This window comes from Phoxinus phoxinus (assembly GCF_949152265.1).
Source record: "Phoxinus phoxinus genome assembly, chromosome: 24".
Taxonomy (NCBI): domain Eukaryota; kingdom Metazoa; phylum Chordata; class Actinopteri; order Cypriniformes; family Leuciscidae; genus Phoxinus; species Phoxinus phoxinus.
Window position 1 is genome coordinate 2,710,724 of NC_136899.1, and position 15,522 is coordinate 2,726,245.

Consider the following 15,522-nt stretch of genomic DNA (forward strand, 5'->3'; position numbering starts at 1 on the left):
CCAGTTCAGAGCGCTGAACCAGTAAAAGAGTGAAACTGTGAAAATCTCATTTGCATTGTCAGGTTTAGTGACTGTGATGGTCTCAGAATAGAGCCGCTCGTCTCCAGTGACCATGTTCAAACCCCAAGAGCTTCATTTCACATTTACTGCTGAATGCAGCTGTTCTCCACTATTACAGTTATGGTGTAGCGACACCTCCATACATATCACACACTCACAATACCATATTATTGCCATACTCCATCAAAATGCTGAATCTGGTTTAACAGTGTGTGTGTAAATGAACAGACTTGGTGCTGATAACCCAAAGCACAGACAATAGAGACACCAGAATAACAATATTCATGATTCTGAAGATGAAAATACTGAATTATTTCAGACGAATATGCTTGATCTCTGACTAGATATATTTAAAATAATGTCGGCCACTTTTTACTGGTAACATCAGACATTTGGCATTTTCAGGACCCACAAATATTCCCCCATTGCATTATTATATTATATTCAACATTATATACAGTAGTTTAATGTAGAAGTGACACGAAAACTCTGTAAACTTGAATTTTTTCATGTTGTGTGAACGATACGATACATATTGTCACTATCCACGACATATTGATGCATTTTTGTATTGCGATATATTGTGAGATTTGATATTGTTACACCGCTAATCACAATAATCAAAAGCCGCTGAAACTTTAGTGCAGGACTTTGGAGGAACGACACACTGATCAATGATGCAGTCACACACACATGTGCGGCGTTCAGATGAAGCTTTATTGAATGAACAGCAATGGCAGCACATTGACAGACGGCTTCAGTATTGAGCTGTAGATCACGTGCCGCTCAGATCCGCTGGTCTTCACTGGAGAAACATCAGCACTCGGAGCTCTTGAGGAACGAGGCCTCGTGAGCGGCTCCGGCATGTGTTGCTCTGCAGACCAAGCGCTCTGCGGCTTCCCAGCGTGCTTTGCTGAGGCTCAGGACGCTGCTGCGACTGTAGAGACCGCCCCGCTCGCTCTCTGCGCTGGTCTGAACCCCCTCGGTGACCTCTGACCCGTCCAGCGTCCAGCTCACCGTCGCCCCCTGTGGAGAGTAAGAGCCGAGCAGGCAGAGCAGAGCGGAGGAGTCTCCAGAGATCAGCAGAGACACGGAGGGAGACACGGAGGGCCCCGCTGAAACACACACACACACACACACACACACACACACACACACACACACACACACACACACACAAAAACAAGTTACATTTTAAAGGATCCCCAGGATGATTTTGAAAAACATTGTCAAGTAAATTGGTGATAATATTGTGATGTCGTTATAAGATCTAGACAACCAATTTAAATAATCATTTCAATATTAATTGTATTTTGAAAATATTCTGCTATTCAGACACTCACAATCATATTTATCAGCAAATTTAATATTTTAAATGATTAATTTTCAAAATGCTCTTCAGCTAAGTTTCTTTTTGTCGTATGAACCCAACAAAATTAAACTCATATTGGACGTATTATCAAATTTTGTTTCATGCATTTTAATCTCAATCTCATTTTTAAAAACATTGTCCACATGAAAATTGATTAATACATTGTGATTTATTCATAAGATGTAGAAAACAAATTTAAATAATATTTTCAGCATTAACTGTATTTTAGAAAATATTCTTCAATTTTGATTCTCACAATCAATCGTAATTTTCAGCCCATTTTCAATTATGATTTTTTTCTTTTTGATTTTTTATGATCTTCTGTTAAGACACAATCATAATAATCAGCAAAGTTAATAGTTTAAATGATTAATTTTGAAAATGCTCATTAACTAAATGTCTCTTTGTCTGATGCTAAAGCAGTAAAAAGCAAAATCATTTCATCTTTACTGTAGTTTCACCGCACTGCTTTCATTCACAGACACTTTCCTGCGTTTAGTTTCAAAATATTCTCCATTAAATCAATATTGACTATTACTAAATGTACACTGTAAAAAATTATCATCATTTTACAAATCAAAGACTAAAAATGCTACGGTAAAAATTATTAATTGGTAAACGGTTATTCCTTTGCTGTATACAGTGACAAACTGTAATTAAATTAACTGGACATTTCATGTAATTTTACAGTAAAATATTGTTAAATTTAAGTGAAAATAACAGGTTTGGTGAACAAAGCTACTTTTATCTTACCGTAAATCAAGTCTAAGAAATATGCATAAATATAATTCAGTTATCTGAAGCAATCATGATACACTTTCAAAAATATGATATTTGTTCCGATCTGCATTAATTAAAATGTTTAAATGATTTTCTAGAACTTCTCGATTTTCAAAACTTAAATTGTCCGAGTGTAATTTAATAATTTTAATTAGATAATTTAGAAAGACTTACAGTTTCTGATCGTCAGTTCAGTTCCTCCACCGAAAGTGTACCACAGTGTTTCATTCTAGAGAAAGCGCCGTACAAAAACCTCCGTCACACTCAAATGAACACACACTCCAGCAGATAAAGAGACAACACACACACACACACACACACACACACACTGATATGAGACTCGACATTATCTTCTCAACATCAACTGATTGATTGATCGAAAAAGAGCAACAAAATGTTCATCTTTAAAAATAAATGTTTATTACATGAAGCCTGAAATCATTGTCATGTTTCACAATCACTCCCAAAATACATTCATCACATTTATATAAATTCTATTGTCCTGCTTTATAATGAAATCTTCAGGCAGATGTAGATGGTCGTTCTCTATTGGATGACCTTTGACCTGTTATACAGTATCATGATGATATAAATCTGCAGATATTAAATGCTCTCAGCATCAAAGTCTGAAACTGATCATTAAAAGTGTTTAGAGCGAGAAGATCGACCCAAAATAACATGAAGTAAATCATGAGTGTGTTTCTGGAAATGATAAATACAAGTTTATTGGCAAAGACACTAAACGGCAAAACAGTGTGTGTGCTGTCTTCAGGAAAATGATGTGGAGTGTGTTTGCATATTGATCAGACGCTTCAGTGTGTGAGAGTGTTTATAGTGCTGTGAGTTTAACACTTCATCACTGACACACACACCAATCTTCATCAACATGACCTTCATCATCATCTTCATCTGGACTCTCACAGCGTTTGCTCAAGGTTTGTGGAGCACAAGTTTGATTTCAATTCATTTCTTCAAGTTTATTGTCAAAGTTTTGAGTGTATTTTCTTCTTGTTGTGTTTCAGAGTGTAGAGGACAGATCACCGTCACTCAGAGTCCCTCAATAACAGCAGAACAACCAGGAGCAACTGTGAACATCAAATGTAAAACCAGCAGTGATGTGTACAGTAGAGATCGTTTATCCTGGTACTCACAGAAACCTGGAGAAGCTCCTAAACTCCTGATTTATTGGACCGACAACCTCGAGTCAGGAACTCCATCTAGATTCAGTGGCAGTGGATCTAACAGTGATTTCACTCTGACCATCAGTGGAGTCCAGACTGAAGATGCTGGACATTATTACTGTCTGAGTTTCCATTACATCAATAGTAAACATGTGTTCACACAGTGATAAAGAGTCGTACAAAAACCTCCGTCAGTCAGAGTCACAGAGACTGAAACTGAAACTGCAGCTGCTCAAAGGAGGATCTGAAATAAAACTAAATTAAACTCTTTATTAGATTATAGAGGTCAGAAATAAAAGTTTACGTTGAGAGAAACAACTAGACAAAGTACATCAGTGTCCCTGTCCTTCCAGAACAAAATATATGGGAATATATTGCTAAATATAATGAGATTTATTACATAATGCATTTCCATATATGGGAAACTAGTGCTTATTTTTTTTCAATATAATGCAATGACCATGGATATCTATTAATAAATATAAAATATTATTAATTATTGTGTACATATATTGCACATACATGTTCCCGTATAAATGTGAATGTATGTTCACACACACACACACACACACACACACACACACACACACACACACACACACACACACACACACACACACACAGAATGAGTTACAACAGATTTCTAGTTCAGTATTACTGAATATAAAATGACATACATTATGGTATATTAATAATATATTGTCACATATTTTTCAATATATGAAAAGCGCCATTTCCTTATGTATTATTCAATATATTGTGATATATTAACACAATATATTATTCTGTATATTTTCAAATATACTGTTAAACCATTTAATATATTGATCATTCATATATGGGAAATATATTTTCTTTTCATAAGGGTGCCAGAGTCTCAAGTGAATTTGTTTTAAATTTCCTCATATTCATAATCTCTTTAAGGAGAATAAACTATGGTGTAAACCGACCGACTGACTGATCTCTGCACAGCTTTGAGATGTTGTGCTCTTATAGATCAGAGATATGATTGAGATCTATGTCAGCCGTCCGCCATATTGGATCTGTCAAATACGGTCAAGAGCAAGTTCACTGTCGACTGAATCTGCAGCCGTTTAATAAAGTTTCATGAGAACTGGTGAATATAATCACTGCATTATACATTTAGATTGTGTGGATCTTATTTCAGCAAATGATCTCTCATACATCTCTCCCCAGCCTGAGTTACAACAACAGAACTCTTTGTGTTTGACAATAACTCACATAATCTGAGATTGTGTTGAACATGTCCAGGTGAGTTATATTTCTAGCAGACAAATGTAGATAACATGTATTTGAGAGATATATTACAAACAACCACTGAGTTACCGACGCTCAAACACCAGGTGTTATATCACCCGTCTCACACTGCTGAACACATCTGCTCTCAACTATTACAATAGAGCAAAAACATTTAGTGTCTTTATGAAATCACTCATTATTATTTTTTTATGTTTTTTTAGCTCAGCCCAAAATAATGCAACAAGTAAATAAACATCTATATTAAGCTGTTGCACAAACATAATGACAGTGTGTGTGCTGTCTTCAGGTAAATGATGTGGAGTGTGTTTGCATATTGATCAGACGCTTCAGTGTGTGAGAGTGTTTATAGTGCTGTGAGTTTAACTCTTCATCACTGACAGCTTTTCTTCATTCGGACTGAAAGTAAATCACAGAGAAGAAGAATGATGATCATCAGCGTCTGTATCTGGACTCTCATTCTTTCTGTTCAAGGTTCATTTACTCTATTAATAACTCAAGATGTGATTTATATGCATGTTCAATATAGATTTTATACTGGACACTTTGACTCTAAGAAGTGTACTTACTTATGATCTTATGAAATGTCATTCACAGAAATCACAGGACAGGTTTCTGTGACTCAGACTCCCTCAGAAGCAGCGGCTGAAGGAGGAACAGTTTCTATAAAGTGTCAAACTAACAGAGGAATTGGAGATCGTTCTTATGGTTGTGGCTCCTGTCTCTCCTGGTATCTGCAGAAACCTGGAGAAGCTCCTAAACTCCTCATTTATTCCATTACAACACGACAGTCAGGAACCTCATCTAGATTCACAGGCAGTGGAGCAAATTATGGGACAGATTTCAGTCTGAGCATCAGTGGTCTGCTCAAACACACACACACACACACACACACACACACACACACACACACACACACACACACACAAACACACACACACACACACACACACACACACACACACACACACACACACACACACACACAAACACACACACACACACACACACACACACACACACACGCACGCTCAGAACTGACTGTGACACGAGTTTGACTCTAATATACTCAAGAATCAGAGAAAAAACAGTCTGTATATTGATATCAAATCAAACAAACAAAACTGACAACATGTTTTTGAGCTTTTACAAGTAACTTTATCTTTCCCTCGAAGTTTATCAAGACAATAATAAAGATATTACTCATCATAACTGTTTTATCAAAACTACTGACTCTATCATGCATCTCAATGCATTGTTAATGATTAAAGCAATTTTAATACATTCTGGTGACCTATATGACCTCTGGAATGACCTTTGCCCTCTAATGAAGTTCACAGTGACATATTAGTGTAGCAACTCTGTCATTTGAATAATCAGAAAGCCTGCAGCTTCAGACACATGAATAAATGTTTATGACTCGTAACATGGGAAAAGATCCTAAACACTGTTATGATTTATGTTGGAATCCATACACAGATTTACATAGAGATGATTTGCATCGCAGCGCAGGCTTCAGGAGGATTTATATCTCTGAGTTTGAACACTGAGAATCTAAACCAACAGCAACCATGAGCTTCATCATCCTCATCTTCATCTGGATGTTCTCCAGCTTCTGTTTCACAGGTGAGGAAATATAAACTATATTCTAACTGATCATTTGTGTTAGAAATATAATCCAAATATTTAATTCTGAATGTTTGTTCATTCTTCTTGATGTAGAATCAGTGACAGTCACTCAGACGCCAGCAGAGAAATCTGTTCATCTAAGAGACACATTTACTATATCCTGTAAAACCAGTCCTGAAGTTTTCCAGGGTTGGGGTAATCAGCCTCTATCCTGGTACTTACAGAAACCTGGAGAAGCTCCTAAACTCCTGATTTATTATGCAAGCACCCGTCAGTCAGGAACTCCATCTAGATTCAGTGGCAGTGGATCTAACAGAGATTTCACTCTGACCATCAGTGGAGTCCAGACTGAAGATGCTGGACATTATTACTGTATGAGTGTACACAGGATCAGTAACAGTTGGGTGTTCACACAGTGATAAAGAGTCGTACAAAAACCTCCGTCAGTCAGAGTCACAGTGACTGAACTGCAGCTGCTCAAACACACACACACAAACACACACACACACACACACACACACACACACACACACACACACACACACTCAACAGTGAAAAAACACAAATATAAACTTACTATCAATTTTGCTGAACTTCATCAATATTACTGAAGATATAAGAAATTATTTATCATTATTTTGATCATTTTTTTTGATAATTGATAGTTTATCTATTAATATGGTTGTTAATGTATTTTTTATAAAGCATGATTATTTTTTCTTCTTAATCATACATTCATACTGTAAAGTGAATCATAAAGATGTTGTTGCTAGAATAGTTTATTAATCATCTTCCATAACGCCGCTGTTTAGATCATCATGTTCAGAGTCACAGATGAACTGATTCAGAGAAAGAGAGAAACCGTATTTAACACGATCAGACGCTCCACCGTCCCACAGTCAGTCTGTCTGTAACATTCACTGTTTTCTGGATCATTCATTATTAATCCTGCGATGCGTCTGATTCTCACACGAGCAGAAGACAGATCTCTCACCACAGCGCTTCAGTCTCCAGCAAACACACTTCACACACTCACAAACATGTTATTGCTCGGCCACGGAAATACAGCGCTTCATTGTGTGGAAACTTCACTGTGATTTTACAAGATTAAATACTGTGTTTTCCTGAAATCATTGTTTATTCGGGCGAGACGACATTTAAGGGCTTTTAGGATGCAGATGATTTTCTTTTATATGAATATGAGACTTTGAAATGTATCGAAAATATTTGAATATGTGGATTAGTTTACTGAAATTATGAAATATGGATAGGCGCATATCACACTGTGTCAAATCTCATAGTAAATCGAATCATTGTGAATTAGAAAAAAATGTTTCTTGAAAAGAATCAAAATCCTATGAATCGTGAATTGAATCGATCACTATTTAAGATTTACACGTCTAGTCCAGTCACACATGATCTACCAGTGAAGAGTCTCATTACATTATATGAGTTACAAGTCATATAAACTACTTCTCAAACTTCATAACTGTCTCCTCCCTCCATCAGCAGAAGTGAAACTGTCCCAGTTCAGAGCGCTGAACCAGTAAAAGAGTGAAACTGTGAGTTTGAGGTGAAAATCTCATTTGCATTGTCAGGTTTAGTGACTGTGATGGTCTCAGAATAGAGCCGCTCGTCTCCAGTGACCATGTTCAAACCCCAAGAGCTTCATTTCACATTTACTGCTGAATGCAGCTGTTCTCCACTATTACAGTTATGGTGTAGCGACACCTCCATACATATCACACACTCACATTACCATATTATTGCCATACGCCATCAAAATGCTGAATCTGGTTTAACAGTGTGTGTGTAAATGAACAGACTTGGTGCTGATAACCCAAAGCACAGACAATAGAGACACCAGAATAACAATATTCATGATTCTGAAGATGAAAATACTGAATTATTTCAGACGAATATGCTTGATCTCTGACTAGATATATTTAAAATAATGTCGGCCACTTTTTACTGGTAACATCCGACATTTGGCATTTTCAGGAGCCACAAATATTCCCCCATTGCATTATTATATTATATTCAACATTATATACAGTAGTTTAATGTAGAAGTGACACGAAAACCCTGTAAACTTGAATTTTTTCATGTTGGGTGAACGATACGATACATATTGTCACTATCCACGACATATTGACTCATTTTTGTATTGCGATATATTGTGAGATTTGATATTGTTACACCGCTAATCACAATAATCAAAAGCCGCTGAAACTTTAGTGCAGGACTTTGGAGGAACGACACACTGATCAATGATGCAGTCACACACACATGTGCGGCGTTCAGATGAAGCTTTATTGAATGAACAGCAATGGCAGCACATTGACAGACGGCTTCAGTATTGAGCTGTAGATCACGTGCCGCTCAGATCCGCTGGTCTTCACTGGAGAAACATCAGCACTCGGAGCTCTTGAGGAACGAGGCCTCGTGAGCGGCTCCGGCATGTGTTGCTCTGCAGACCAAGCGCTCTGCGGCTTCCCAGCGTGCTTTGCTGAGGCTCAGGACGCTGCTGCGACTGTAGAGACCGCCCCGCTCGCTCTCTGCGCTGGTCTGAACCCCCTCGGTGACCTCTGACCCGTCCAGCGTCCAGCTCACCGTCGCCCCCTGTGGAGAGTAAGAGCCGAGCAGGCAGAGCAGAGCGGAGGAGTCTCCAGAGATCAGCAGAGACACGGAGGGAGACACGGAGGGAGACACGGAGGGCCCCGCTGAAACACACACACACACACACACACACACACACGCACACACACACACACACACACACACACACACACACACACACACACACAGAAAACAAGTTACATTTTAAAGGATCCCCAGAATGATTTTGAAAAACATTGTCAAGTAAATTGGTGATAATATTGTGATGTCGTTATAAGATCTAGACAACCAATTTAAATAATCATTTCAATATTAATTGTATTTTGAAAATATTCTGCTATTCAGACACTCACAATCATATTTATCAGCAAATTTAATATTTTAAATGATTAATTTTCAAAATGCTCTTCAACTAAGTTTCTTTTTGTCGTATGAACCCAACAAAATTAAACTCATATTGTTTGTATTATCAAATTTTGTTTCATGCATTTAAAAAACACTTCATTGTTACAGTTACCAAGAATTATAAACAAAACTATATGAAATAATTGAATATATTTTAAAGTACTGCAGTCAATACATGACATGAACTAAATGTTAGCAATAATAATTATGTTAAATTATTTGTGTAAAATGAAAAATTACATTTAAAAACTTTTATATAAATTATCAAATTTTACATTTACTCATTTGATTTTTCTCAGAATTAAGTTACAGAACATTTTAATCTCAATCTCATTTTTAAAAACATTGTTCACATGAAAATCGATTAATACATTGTGATTTATTCATAAGATGTAGAAAACAAATTTAAATACTTTTTTCAGCATTAACTGCATTTTAGAAAATATTCTTCTATTTTGATTCTCACAATCAATCGTAATTTTCAGCCCATTTTCAATTATGATTTTTTTCTTTTTCTTTTTTATGATCTTCTGTTAAGACACAATCATAATAATCAGCAAAGTTAATAGTTTAAATGATTAATTTTGAAAATGCTCATTAACTAAATGTCTCTTTGTCTGATGCTAAAGCAGTAAAAAGCAAAATCATTTCATCTTTACTGTAGTTTCACCGCACTGCTTTCATTCACAGACACTTTCCTGCGTTTAGTTTCAAAATAATCTCCATTAAATCAATATTGACTATTACTAAATGTACACTGTAAAAAATTATCATCATTTTACAAATCAAAGACTAAAAATGCTAAGGTAAAAATTATTAATTGGTAAACGGTTATTCCTTTGCTGTATACAGTGACAAACTGTAATAAATTTAACTGGACATTTCATGTAATTTTACAGTAAAATATTGTTAAATTTAAGTGAAAATAACAGGTTTGGTGAACAAAGCTACTTTTATCTTACCGTAAATCAAGTCTAAGAAATATGCATAAATATAATTCAGTTATCTGAAGCACTCATGATACACTTTCAAAAATATGATATTTGTTCCGATCTGCATTAATTAAAATGTTTAAATGATTTTCTAGAACTTCTCGATTTTCAAAACTTAAATTGTCCGAGTGTAATTTAATAATTTTAATTAGATAATTTAGAAAGACTTACAGTTTCTGATCGTCAGTTCAGTTCCTCCACCGAAAGTCCACCACAGTGTTTCATTCTAGAGAAAGCGCCGTACAAAAACCTCCGTCACACTCAAATGAACACACACTCCAGCAGATAAAGAGACGACACACACACACACACACACACACACACTGATATGAGACTCGACATTATCTTCTCAACATCAACTGATTGATTGATCGAAAAAGAGCAACAAAATGTTCATCTTTAAAAATAAATGTTTATTACATGAATCCTGAAATCATTGTCATGTTTCACAATCACTCCCAAAATACATTCATCACATTTATATAAATTATATTGACCTGCTCTATAATGAAATCTTCAGGCAGATTTAGATGGTCGTTCTCTATTGGATGACCTTTGACCTGTTATACAGTATCATTATGATATAAATCAGCAGATATTAAATGCTCTCAGCATCAAAGTCTGAAACTGATCATTAAAAGTGTTTAGAGCGAGAAGATCGACCCAAAATAACATGAAGTAAATCATGAGTGTGTTTCTGGAAATGATAAATACAAGTTTATTAGCAAAGACACTAAACGGCAAAACAGTGTGTGTGCTGTCTTCAGGAAAATGATGTGGAGTGTGTTTGCATATTGATCAGACGCTTCAGTGTGTGAGAGTGTTTATAGTGCTGTGAGTTTAACACTTCATCACTGACACACACACCAATCTTCATCAACATGACCTTCATCATCATCTTCATCTGGACTCTCACAGCGTTTGCTCAAGGTTTGTGGAGCACAAGTTTGATATCAATTCATTTCTTCAAGTTTATTGTCAAAGTTTTGAGTGTATTTTCTTCTTGTTGTGTTTCAGAGTGTAGAGGACAGATCACCGTCACTCAGAGTCCCTCAATAACAGCAGAACAACCAGGAGCAACTGTGAACATCAAATGTAAAACCAGCAGTGATGTGTACGGTGGAGATCGTTTAGCCTGGTACTCACAGAAACCTGGAGAAGCTCCTAAACTCCTGATTTATTATGCAAGCACCCGTCAGTCAGGAACTCCATCTAGATTCAGTGGCAGTGGATATAACAGTGATTTCACTCTGACCATCAGTGGAGTCCAGACTGAAGATGCTGGACATTATTACTGTCAGAGTTTCCACTACATCAACAGTGTAAATATGTTCACACAGTGATAAAGAGTCGTACAAAAACCTCCGTCAGTCAGAGTCACAGTGACTGAAACTGCAGCTGCTCAAAGGAGGATCTGAAATAAAACTAAATTAAACTCTTTATTAGATTATAGAGGTCAGAAATAAAAGCATACTGTGGCGAGCAGGACGAGGTCGAGGGACGTGAGAGCGGCGCGAGACCGGTGGCGTGATTACTGATGACTCTCACGGAGGAGCGGCGACAGTGAAGATCGAGAGAGGATCAGGCCTGATTTTATGTTGTGTTTTGTTTCTGTAGTCAGCAGTCGTCTGCGAGGGACTGCGGGCTTATACTTTCATTTTGTATTTGTTTATTTATTTATTAAAGTTGTTTGAATGTCCGCCGGTTCCCGCCTCCTTCTTCCCATAACATCCAACCTTGCTACACATACGTTGAGAGAAACAACTAGACAAAGTCCATCAGTGTCCCTGTCCTTACAGAACAAAAATATATGGGAATATAGTGCTAAATATAATGAGATTTATTACATAATACATTTCCATATATGGGAAACTAGTGCTTATATTTTTCAATATACTGCAATATATGCATTGACCATATATATTAATAAATATAAAATATTATGAATTATTGTGTACATATATTGCACATACTTGTTCCCATATAAATATGAATGTATGTTCACACACAAACACACACACACACACACACACACACATTGTCTCTAAATGTCTCTTAATGCATGAAAACGGTTAAATCTAAATAAATGATATAACCAGAAAGACTCTGATCATTACACATCTAAATTTGGAGTTGATCATGTGTTTCTCAAAGCATTTTTAATAGGTTTTGATGACCTTTGACCTCTGGAATGACCTTTGCCCTCTCATGAAGTTCACAGTGAAATACTCGTTTCTTTTAGTGATGAAACTCTGTCATTTGATTCTTCAGAAAGTCTGAACTCTGAACAGAGACTCGTGCAGAATAAAGAAGAATTGATTTGTAAACGTGTAAAGAAGTGAAAACACACTCCAGTGGATCATGAGAATAAAACACATTAAAACTGGATCAGTTTCTTCTGCATGTGTTCGTGTTCATGTGTGTTTTCCTCCGGCTGGTTTTTGCTCAGAGTCGCTTTGCATCGGCACGTGTTTCAGCGCTCGAGTGTTTATAGCCTTCAGACTCACACACTTTATAACACACTGCTGTTTACCGCGGTACAACCCAACACACACCATGAATCTCTTCAGCTAACACAGTCTCACCCCAAAACGTCACATACTGACGCGTCTTGACCATTCGGCAACATACGACGAAAAAGGTACCCTTTAACGTCCATATGTGACGATTCGGGAATGGTTGGGTTTAGGTATGCGGTAGGGTACCGCTAGAAGGCGCTGCTGGTGCGCTTATAACTGCGTCTCATATGGACGTTAAAGGGTACCTTTTTCGTCGTATGTTGCCGAATGGTCAAGACGCGTCAGTATGTGACGTTTTGGGGTGAGACCGGGCGGCTTCATCTGGATTCTGACGGCTTTTATTCCAGGTAACAGAAGCCAAAGCTTGTCCTTTATGAGTCTTTAATGTTCATTTCATTTGATAAACTCATATAATGTTGTTGTCGACAGCATCCAAAGGAATCTCTGTGACTCAGCCTGAAGTTGTGAATGTTTCTGAAGGAGGAGAAGCCGCTATAAACTGTAAAACTGATCCTGGGATATATAGCTGGGGTTTAGCTTGGTATCAGCAGAAACACGGAGAAGCTCCTAAACTCATCATTACTGGAGTAAATGATCTCTATGATGAGAGTCTCAGTCGATTCAGTGGTAAAGGAGATAAAGGAGGAACAGATTTCACTCTGACCATCAGTGGAGTCCAGACTGAAGATGCTGGACATTATTACTGTCAGAGTATACATGAGACCGACAGTGGTGATTATGCGTTCACACAGTGATAAAGAGTCGTACAAAAACCTCCGTCAGTCAGAGTCACAGTGACTGAACTGCAGCTGCTCAAACACACACACACACACACACACACACACACACACACACACACACACACACACACAGTGAAGAAATGACTCAATATGATCTTATTTTTCAATCCTTCACCACATTTTTTTTTATTTTTTTCTGCATTTATGATTTACAGTTTTTTACAATCACTTTGTTACTATTTTCAAAACCTTGATGTCATTTTTTACAACTCTAGACACAAAACTCAAAACGGTTATCACTTGTAACACAGGCTGTCTAATGTTCAAAACATTGCATTGTGCATTCACATCTAAAGAAATCGTGCACTTGAACAATCATTGGTTCAAAAAACAAATGTAGGGTATTGTGCAATACCATTGAAACATAACTATAGATCACCCACACACAAGCAACCGATAGTTTCACTGTGTCATTGATCGTACAATCATTACTGTAAATATTGTAGAACAAAATAAGTGATACAGGTTTCATTATGGTTCCACATGTACAGTAAATACATCTCTGTAAAAGTACTGCAGTAGAGAGAATACTACAGACACAGTGGAATCATTGAACAAAGTTTATAATATATTGATGCAAAACACTACAGTACAATCACAACATTTATTTGAATCAAAGCAAAAATAACTAGCTATGAAATAGAAAAGAAAAGACAGTGCTGTAAAACATCAAATGCAGTGTTCCTCAACTTGCTTGCTTGTTCTGTAAGAAACAAAACAGGAGTGATAACTTCTACATTGTCATCAACTCTGTGTTGTGGATTTGGCCAGAGGTTCTCATCTACATCACAATGGATGTTTACATTAGCCAAACATCTTGGAAAAAACCTTCGGGCATGGCGGATCCATGACACTGGTCTGCTGCGATGTCATTGCAGGGGTCATCCATGGCCTGGAGAAGAGTGACTTGTTCATGAGGGTGCCTATCATGATTCATGAACCTTCCATCTCCATGCAGAGAAAAAAAAATCCCAATCGGGTTAAGGAAGGGAGAGTATGGGGGTAAATACAGGGTGGTAAATTGTGCATGGGCCTGAAACCATGCTTGCACTACATGAGCATGATGGAACCTGACATTGTCCCACACAATGACATTGGTCACACCTTCAGCTCTACAAACCTGATCGAGCTCATCAAGAAAGGGGACAAGGAGAGCTGCATTATATGGTCCAATATGAGGTCTGCGTCCCACCACACCATCTTCTGATATAGCCGCACACATGGTAATGTTGGCCCAACGTTGTCCATGTACTTGGATGGTTGCCCGCTGGCCAATGAAATTCCGACCTCTCCTCCTTGTCTTGGCCAGATTAAAACCTGCCTCATCCAAATATATGAATTTGTGATGGTCGTCATCAGCATCCAGCTCCATCACCCTCTAAAAATATATTTTTTAAAGAGATTTAGAGATTACTGTACAATGTAAAATTTGTGGGAATGTTTTTACAACAATCATCTTGAAACTGAACTTGCCTGAACATACTCAGTCCTCATTTGCTTCACTCTATCTGCATTTCTTTCGAAAGGCACATGGTATAGTTGTTTTATAGATAACTGGTGACTTTTCAGTATGCGTGCAATAGTCGGCAAACTTACGGATCCCATCTTGTTGAACATGTCTTCATTGTCCAAGATATGCTGGTGAATTTCTGTAAGGCGAATATTATTTCTGGCCCGAACCAATCGACCACAGCCTGCTCTTGTTGGTCAGTTAGAGTTGTGCCTCTGCCTCCACTATTTGGCCTGGTCACAATTCTACAGGGAACATTAGAGTAAGAAGACACTTGGTCACATCACCTATTCTGCGATACACATTGGTATGCAGTCATTTGACAATTGAGAGTAGCATAATGTTTAGAGCATGCTGATAACTTACCGGAAAGTTCT

At 37.3% G+C, this 15,522-nt stretch overlaps 2 long non-coding RNA genes and 4 gene segments (V, D, J or C); 4 read left to right on the forward strand and 2 right to left on the reverse strand.

The window, feature by feature from the left end:
• Positions 1 to 758: 758 nt before the first annotated feature.
• On the reverse strand, positions 759 to 2,654 carry LOC306992273. The gene is made up of 2 exons (XR_013796249.1): positions 2,387 to 2,654; positions 759 to 1,175 (listed from the first exon to the last, which is right to left on the reverse strand). It is a non-coding gene; the product is annotated as an uncharacterized lncRNA (long non-coding RNA).
• Positions 2,655 to 3,035: 381 nt separating this feature from the next.
• Positions 3,036 to 3,560, forward strand: LOC306992272 (Ig kappa chain V region K29-213-like). The segment is given in 2 exons: positions 3,036 to 3,147; positions 3,235 to 3,560.
• Positions 3,561 to 6,242: 2,682 nt separating this feature from the next.
• LOC306992667 (Ig kappa chain V region K29-213-like) lies at positions 6,243 to 7,927 on the forward strand. The segment is given in 3 exons: positions 6,243 to 6,297; positions 6,394 to 6,672; positions 7,899 to 7,927.
• Positions 7,928 to 8,594: 667 nt separating this feature from the next.
• LOC306992275 lies at positions 8,595 to 10,598 on the reverse strand. Its single transcript, XR_013796250.1, has 2 exons — positions 10,488 to 10,598; positions 8,595 to 9,023 (listed from the first exon to the last, which is right to left on the reverse strand). It is a non-coding gene; the product is annotated as an uncharacterized lncRNA (long non-coding RNA).
• A 315-nt stretch (positions 10,599 to 10,913) lies between these two features.
• Positions 10,914 to 12,015, forward strand: LOC306992274 (Ig kappa chain V region BS-5-like). The segment is given in 2 exons: positions 10,914 to 11,246; positions 11,334 to 12,015.
• Positions 12,016 to 13,248: 1,233 nt separating this feature from the next.
• Positions 13,249 to 13,590, forward strand: LOC306992668 (Ig kappa chain V region 3547-like). The segment is given in 1 exon: positions 13,249 to 13,590.
• The last annotated feature ends 1,932 nt before the right edge of the window (positions 13,591 to 15,522 follow it).